General features: G+C 44.3%; 1 protein-coding gene across 2 annotated transcripts in view; it reads left to right on the top strand.

The window, feature by feature from the left end:
• Positions 1-233: 233 nt before the first annotated feature.
• Positions 234-8309, top strand: part of FNDC3B (fibronectin type III domain containing 3B) — a 142192-nt gene continuing 134116 nt past the window's right edge. Inside the window, exon 1 of one of the 2 annotated variants that reach the window (XM_010716921.3) lies at positions 234-349. The gene's annotated coding sequence lies outside the window, so the exon portion shown is untranslated. Of the gene's footprint in view, positions 350-6196; positions 6217-8309 lie in introns of those variants that run through there. The other variant, XM_019619145.2, reaches the window with a different exon arrangement.

Raw genomic sequence — 8309 nt, 5'->3', positions numbered from 1 at the left:
TAGGGTGCTTCAGTGGATGTGTGAGAGCTGCTGTGTTACTGGAAAGGCAATATTTGTACGTACCCAACGCTGAAGTTAGACATCAACAGTTTCGCTTCCTTTTGGCATTTCTTGGTCATGCAGTCACGCAGGATGATGCACTCCAAAAAGTTGCTGTAAAGCGTTTTTCAGTTTCTCGGTCCTTCCAGGCTGTTAGAGTGCTGTCTCTGCAAGCAGATCTCAGTCCTTTGACTTCTTTCTTTGTAACTCATTTGCCTGTTCCCTTCTCCCTTCCTTGCATGTTTGAATTGCATACCTTTGTCTTGGTGTATCCTGAGTTGCTGGGGATGGTGTAGTGGCACAAAAATAGGTAAGTGGATGGTTCTGATATGCCCTGAAACGTGGAAATACAGCGGTAACAAGAGCAGTAGGCTCAATGTTTTGCAAATATTTAACAATTAAAATGTCTGAATTTATATTTTCTGGGAGAAAATGAAATGTGAATGTTTAAAAGGAAAAAGAATTGAAATAAATTAGTGAGCAGGTGTGCAATACCAAAGCAGAAATGTTTTCTGTGATATGGGAAGAAAATCCAGCCTGGGTCACCTCCAATGCCAGGAGAGGCTGCACAACCAACAAATGACTTACGCTTGCACCAGTTCTCTGGGAGAAGAAAAATCAGCATGTAGCAAAGGCATTATCTAGCTAATTGCTTGGTAGCTGTTCTGAAATTGCTTTAATATTGGCCTTTGGTGTTCCCTTTCTCAGCAGAAAAGCTTTTGCTGGTGAGTAGTTAATGCTTCTGGGGGTGAGGAGCAGGCAGGCAGTCCATATGCTGCTCTCATCTCAGTGTTCTCCTGCAGCTCCTGATGCTGCTTTCAGTGACCAAACGGAGTTTTTGCTGCTGTTGTTGTTCCAAAGAGTCAGGTTTTACATTGAATGAAGCAGTGTTAATAATAAATGTAATGACTGTATGATGTGCTTTCATTTATGAGCTCCTCGGGGAAAAATGTTTTAATTGTCTTTATGTTAACATGGATAAATCAGAAGCTTGTTTCCATCCATCAGGGCTGGAGACATGAAACAAAAGCCCAGCAAACTCCCAGATGGTGGCAGATCCTGGCTGAGGGCCACTGCCAGGCACAGCTCAGCCTCTGTCACCAGCACATGGCTCTGGTGGATGTCACCATCTTTGGTGTCTACTGTATTGGAGAAGGGGTCAGGTGTGGTACCCATGGACTTCAGGCTCAGAGCTGTGGTTGAGCCCCCTGCCAGCTCCCCAGGGCTGTGATGTGACAAGGGGTGGGCATTAATGGCAGATGGATGTGCACAGCTGGATGCACCCGGATGGATGCCCTGGTTCCTGCAGTCTTGCTTATGCTCAGCATCCTCTGGTTTAGGAAGGTCTGCCTGGAAAAATCAATAGTGTAAAGTAGTAGCTTCTGGCATGGACCACCAGATGCTGTGAATTGAGTATATTAATTAACGTTACTGGCCAGGACAGACTGTCAATTTAATTAGCAAATCATTAATTAAGCATGAGTGAATAACCAGTGTGATGGTTGCTTTGCTCTCTGAGAGCAAAGCACCTAGCAGAGGATTTTATTACCCCATCTTACAGCTAGGGAAACAGAGCAGGGAGGTGGCACCACTGGGGATGCAGTTGGTGCAGGCTTGCTCTCACCGAGGCCCTCCTAGAAGGCTTCCCCTGGCTGGTCTCATCTATTCCTGTGCTTTTAGCAGTACTGCAGGACACAAAGTCAGAAGCTGGCTGCAGAATAGTCACGTGCTAACACAGCTATCTCTGCCCACCCAACATGTAATCTTGTCAGAGGTGCACTAGGATTTGTTTGACAGGACCTGTTTTATTAGAATTGATTGAGTCTGTATTTTTGAATTCCTTATCAGTGGGATCCCCCATTGCCCTTTAATTGCTTTCTCTGGAAGTTATGTCCCCTAATGGCACACAGCTGTCCTGCTCCTATCAGCCAGTGGGTTGGCATCAGATCTGCAGAGAGAGCTGCATCTGGCCTTCATTGCAGGACGTTGGGGCTGATTTGCTCATGGAGGTGATTCACCCATCTGTTACAAGTGTGTGGCTTGCCTTCTTTCAAATATGGAGTGCAAAGTTGTAGTAAATGCTTTTCTTTTATTTTTAATCCAGCATCATAAGCTGTATTTTCATTTGTTGTTTGGGTGTTTTTTTTTTTGCAGTTGGGTTACAACACTAGATTTCAATCTCTCCTAATTTATTTAGGGAAAAAAGAGTTCACTTTTCTTGTCGTATAAATGATGAAGAGCGCTCCCGACTTGCCTTGACTCCAGGCAGCAGGCTTGGTCTCACACCAACTTTCTGTAAGCTGTACTGTGCTTTTATCGCTGCCAGTTCTCCTTCCCCCTGAGTTCTGCACAGAAGTAGCACCCCCCTGCTGACTGCAGAGCTCCTGCAGTCCATATTAGTGATATGCTGATTTAAGGAACTCTACTACTTTTTTTTTTCCCCCACTTAAATAATTCAGTCTCCTCCCCTTTAGCAACCTGTCAATGGATCCAGGTTTCTTTGTTCTCTGAAACTCTTTGCTTCTTGTTTTCCTTATTTGATGAGAAGAGCTTTTATATCCTCTGCATCATCCACCAGTGGTCAGCAGAACACGAGTTGTAGCTGTGTGTGGTGAGGGCATCTCCTGGTTAGTCACTGCTAAAATGTGGTGTTTAACAGTGACTTAAAAGCAGAACTTCAGCTGGATCAGATGATGTTCTACAGATAAAGGTTGGTCGTTGTTTGTTAATGAATGTCTGTCTTTTGTCAGAGGTAATTACTGCAGCTTGGTAAGAGATAAACAAGAGTTCAGGCAGAAAACAGCTGGGCTTCAGTCTGCTTAGAGAAAGGGATGGTGGACGTGAAGTGATTGTCCTTGGGCGTGTGACTCCTGTGCTTGCAGCTCCCATGCTATAAGGGAGGAACAGCACGCTTTGGAGCTCAGGCACAGCTCCAGCACTGAAATACCAAGCTAGGCATAAATAACAGGAAGGTATGTGTGGTAGATCTGTTTGTGTGCTGGGCTCCAGGTGATGTGCAGCACTGTTGGAATTCCCAACAACGTTGTCTTTAAGATGCATCCTTGTTAGAAGCCAGGGCTGGCCGTGCTCTGAGCAGTAGGCTTTGTCATGCATGAGGATGAACTGCATGACCTAAATGTGGGCACGAGGGAGCTCTGGAACCCTGGATGTTGGGATGGGAAGGGCTGAACAATGTAGAAAGAATTCCAAGTATCTTTTTTGTTAATTCTTTTTTGTAGCACACTGCTACAAATCTACTTCACTTCTAATGACAGTGAGTCCTGATTTCAGCAGATTCAATTATGTTTATACTCCCCTGCATGAGGACTGAGTTCTGCCATTCTTGGTATCTCATACTGAAACTGTTTTTTTCCCCCCAACGATTGGTTTGCTTTTGTAAGGAGAAATATATTTGGATGAAATTGTCAAGTGGTGCTGCTGTTTCCAGGACACACAGAAGGATTCTGAATGCTACACTTCTGTTACTGAAGCAGTGATGGTTGTTTATACTTCAGAAGAAACATTAAGTCCAAAACCAACTTGTCAGAAATGGACACAGGAAGCATCCATTGCATTTGCCATTTAGATTCTATGAAACTGAGTTTGGAACAATATCTGAAGGGGCTTTGTGTTCTGAGCTCTGAAATGCTCCGATGCCTTTTCTTTCTCTGCCCTTCCTGCTGCTGCTTATCTTCAGGAGTGATTTTTCAGGCTGTAATAGGAGTAAGAGTTTGGCAAGCACAGGGGTAGCCTTTTCTCTGATGCAAATCGGTACAGCTTCATTCAGGATATTTGTTCCTAAAGCTGTGACATTTTTAAGCTGTTAAAATGCTGTTGTTGGTACTCTGATAATCTTCAGGGGCGTCCATTTAGATTGCACGTTCACGATTGATGATGTCAGATCAGTTCTTATCTTCAGCTATTCTAGAGCATTACTTGGCTATTTTAGCTAAACACTTGGCTCAAGTTGAGGAGTTTTATTAAGGAGAGCATGATAAGGTATTCTCTTGCCTCATTCCCTCCTCCCTGCCCCCAAATGCAAAGCACTGAGGCTCAGGTGGTGATGCTGGGAGGTTCTGCTTACATCAGTTGATCTCTGAGAGTATTCTCATTTTTGTGCCTAAAAATGAACTTTGTTGGGTGCCTGCCACACGTTGCTTTCCAAGAGAGGAAGAAAAATCAGTTTCTGATCTCTATGGAAGTAAAGGAAACATATACAACAAGGGTGAAATCCCCCCAGCCTCCAGTGCTGGAGAATCATTCCATAGGCAAATTGTGCAATAAGGGGGATGGAGGTTTTTGAAGAAAGCTTTCCCTAAAGAATTAATACCTGTCAACAGTGGCTTTGCAGTAAGCTTAATGATCATGCCTGGAAGCTGAGATGCTGCTTTGAGAGTAGAAGCTGAAGATGTAGGGGAGTATCCAATTTATGAGTATTGGAAAGGAACTGAAACAAGAACTCTTTTGTTGATGTAATGTCTTCAGATGAATTTTATTGCATAAAATAGGTAGCTGGGAGGAAGCCTTAAACCTTAGGAATTTGTTTCATTGATTCAGTGGATCTAGGATCTCTTCTAAAGCTGGTATTTATTGATTGAGCATGGGTTCTTACAGTGAACTATAATGATCTTATGGAGCTTCACCAGAAAGGTCTTAACAGTTGTGCTGCTTTTCTTATATAACTAGAAAAAAGCCTTTTTTTTCCTCTGTAGTATTACTCAGCAGTGGGGTTTAATTGGATTGTTTTGATTGAAATAGGAAGTAGCATATTTTTATGCATTGTGTTGTACACTTGAACTGATAGGATGTAATTAGACACTTCATTTTGCTTCCATTTGACATCTTTCCACTAATTAGTAACATGGATTGCTTTCTTTTGCATCACTTTATTTTCAGTTGATTAAGTGCACTTACTTAGCTCCTCTAAGGGTACAAAATTAAGAGCGTGCTAATTGTGCAACAGTTCTGGCACATGCAGATTGCCTCGGTGTCATCTAAGGACAAGACTTCTGGCAGTGTGGGTGCTGCTCCCTCTGCGTGCCCATGGGCAGGTGTGTCAGCTCTTCCTCTCCTGCTGTCTAGTCAGAGCTTGCTGGCCACGGCTGAAAGAAGCTCTCGCCCCTGGGGATGGATCGCTTTCAGCTTCTCAGTGTTCAGGCAGACTCCTTTGGTGACTGTGGGTGGTTGGTGGTGGAGGCACCAAAGGGATCTCAAAGGGGTTGGCCTGGAATCCAGTATACCTCATCCAAGAGCCGTCCTGAGGTGAGCGGGCTACACTAATTTGGCATACTGTGCTTGTGAGACATTGGGCCTCAGAGGGAATAATGCTACAGCTGTGATGTACTTGAGTACTGATTTGAACATCAGTTATTGATGTGAGGCACTAAGTGTTGTCTAACTTGTGCCTAGTAATGAGGCAAAGCCAACAGAGTTGAGAATTGGAAGCCACTGAAGTTGTATTGCGCTGCTGATTGCAGCCTGAGCGCATGCAGCCTCTGGTGCTGGGATGAGAGGTAAACAGGGCAGGCTTTCCTTTACAATTAAAACTTTCTAAATGGAATGAAGCTTTCTGGGTGTATAAATATGAAATTTAATTGCTTTTTTTTCTCCTATGCAGAGGGAGTTCTATCACATCTCATCATTCTTGTAGTATATCTTAAGACCAGATTTTGATGCTTGCACATCCAGAACTTGCTCAGAGGTGTTCGAGCCTTGAGCCAGTGGTAATTGAAAGCTGGTAATGAATCAGCTGTGTTAATGTCACTTGTGTATGTTTTAGAAGCATTCAGCTGTGGGCTTCGCTGTCATAGAATCATAGGGTGGCATGTGTACATGATACAGATCATTTAGCTCTAACCCCATGCTGTGAGTCCTCACCACAGACAGCAAGCTACTTAGGGCCTTTAGAAAGCACTAATCTTGATTTGAATGTGAATCCATGTACGGTAACTGTTGAGTCACGGTGTGAACCACTGATTGTGCACCTGGGGAAAGGACCCAGTCAGCCCTGGGAGCACGGGTGAAGGCAATTCAGCTGTGTGACCTGAATGGGTGGAGCCCGGCTGCACCTCTCTTAGACCTCATTTAAGGGCTGACTGCAGCTGTTGAAGGATCTCTGGTTGGAGGTGCCTCCCTCCAACCAGAATTTTCCCTGTGAACCTAGATCTTCAGAGATGGGTGAGTACCTTTCCTTTTCCTGTGTAACACCATTTGCACTAGTCCCTTTGCTACTGCACTCCCGTATCGCCCTTGCACTGCATTGACCTTTCTGGTTGTAACAGTGCGTTTTAAGATTACTCTGCTGTTGGTTAAGAAACAAACTACTGACTGCTGAGAAAATGCTATCAGTGTGAATCATTCATTTTCAGTGGTGTTTTACTTGGACTTGAAACTGGTCATGTAGGGAGAAGTTGCACGGTAAGTTAAAACACGACCATCACGCAATATCTATGCCATATAGTTGAGGTGATTTTATGAAATCTGAGTTTTTCTGTCTAGTTGCTGTTACCCCCAGTGACAAACATGGATTTGAGGCTGTCAGGTGGTTGTGCAGGAGCCACCTGAGTGCAGGTTGGGCACCTGGGAGCACAGCAAGCTGTTTAAGACCTGTGAGATGGCTCTATTTTAGAGCCAGGAATCCCTTCATGGCTCTTGGTCCATCCCAGAGGCCAGACAGCGTGCTGAGCCGAGTGCCGCGTCCTACACTGGGCTGCCTGCCCGCTGGGAGCCTGCTGCAGCTGGAACCTGGCCCTCCAGACAGCCAGGATGTTTGCTTTTGTGGAGTGCCGTTGTTGAGGAAATCGAGCGAAGGGATCACTTGAAAGGCCAAGCCACCTCCTTGAGATTAGGCCGTTAAATTACGCTCGCAGCCTCCTCTTAAAGCACCTTATCGGGAGGGGTTGGGGAGGATGTACTTGCGATGGCAGGCACTGCTCAGGAAGCTCACTTCTCCTCTGCTGGGCAGTACTGCAAGGAGTGATTCTGACTGTGGCCAAGAGGAGCCCTGCAGCAGCTGGAGGACCTGGGCGTGAGGCCGGGGCAGGATGGCGTGCCCAGAGCCCTGCACTGCTCAGAGCTGGGCGACACGAGGGCAGATAAGGAGGAATGCAGAACTTTTAAAGTATGGTAAAGCTGGATATCCTTTGCTCGGGATATTTCCTGTCCACAAGAATTTATTTTTCAACAGTGTTATTGGCAGAAAATCCACTAAATGGAAGAGGGGGAAGGAAACTTAGACGTTACAGCAGAAGTCTGGAAATTTCTAGTCTTCTCAGCGAAGTGAAGAACTGGGAGAGATTTGGAGAACTGAAAAATGTGGACCTTTTATGTATCTGTCTGCTAGCATGCATAATTACATATGTAATAGTCAGTGATTTGTGTTTTTCAACATCAATAAGGTCCATCAGTTAACTCTCAGATTAAAAAAAAAAAAAAAAAAGGCTGAACAACTTCAAAATGTTGTTATTGAGAAGGAACAGGAGGGGCTGGTGCAAAGCGTTCCAGGCTAACTTCCTCCAGTCTGCTGCATGCCTTGCCTTTGTGTTTGTAATGAATTCGGGCCTAAATCATAAAGCAGGATTAATTGGCAATTTGTGATCTGGTTAATCCTGTAGTGAAACTAAATTGTATTTAGTGCTGCAGATGCATTTCATGTCTGCTCCCCCACCGGCTGCAAGGTTTGCTTGTAACACGACTTGGCTGCCAGAGTAGTAGCAGAGAAGTGCTTCCTGCTACCAGAATGCCTTTGTAAGGCTGTTTGTGTATGCTTCCTTCTGTAAACTTCAGATAGAATTCGGTTGAATGTGGGTACGTACACTGGGATGGCTGTTTCTAACAAAGCTTTACAGCTATTAGATTCAATGAGGATTTATTGTTTACCACCTTTTTCCTTCTGTTGTTTTTGTTTCTAATAACAAGTGTTTCCATGTTTCCTTTAGGTTAAGTAACACACAAATAAATGTAGATGTATGTCAGTTAGCTGCATACACTGAGCACCCTGGTAAAACTTACAGAAAAAAGCTAGTGTAATCAAGAGGCATTAACAAAGAAAGGGCTCATGCTGCTCTCATCCTTGCGCTAATAAAAGGAGAAAAGAACTCAATAGGTACATGGAGTTCTTTCTGGAGCTTGCAGCTGGACTTTATTTTTGGAAATAGGATTATTGTGTGTGTTAGAACTTCTTAACCCGTTCTCTGTCCATCCTTAGCACCCAAGAAAAGGCTTCCGAAACAACGCGGAATGTACCATGCTGAGACTGCATTTTTTTTTTT

Source organism: Meleagris gallopavo, chromosome 11 (assembly GCF_000146605.3).
Source record: "Meleagris gallopavo isolate NT-WF06-2002-E0010 breed Aviagen turkey brand Nicholas breeding stock chromosome 11, Turkey_5.1, whole genome shotgun sequence".
Classification (NCBI taxonomy): Eukaryota; Metazoa; Chordata; class Aves; order Galliformes; family Phasianidae; genus Meleagris; species Meleagris gallopavo.
Note: the sequence above shows the minus strand (reverse complement) of the source record. Positions and strands in the feature narration are given on the sequence as shown.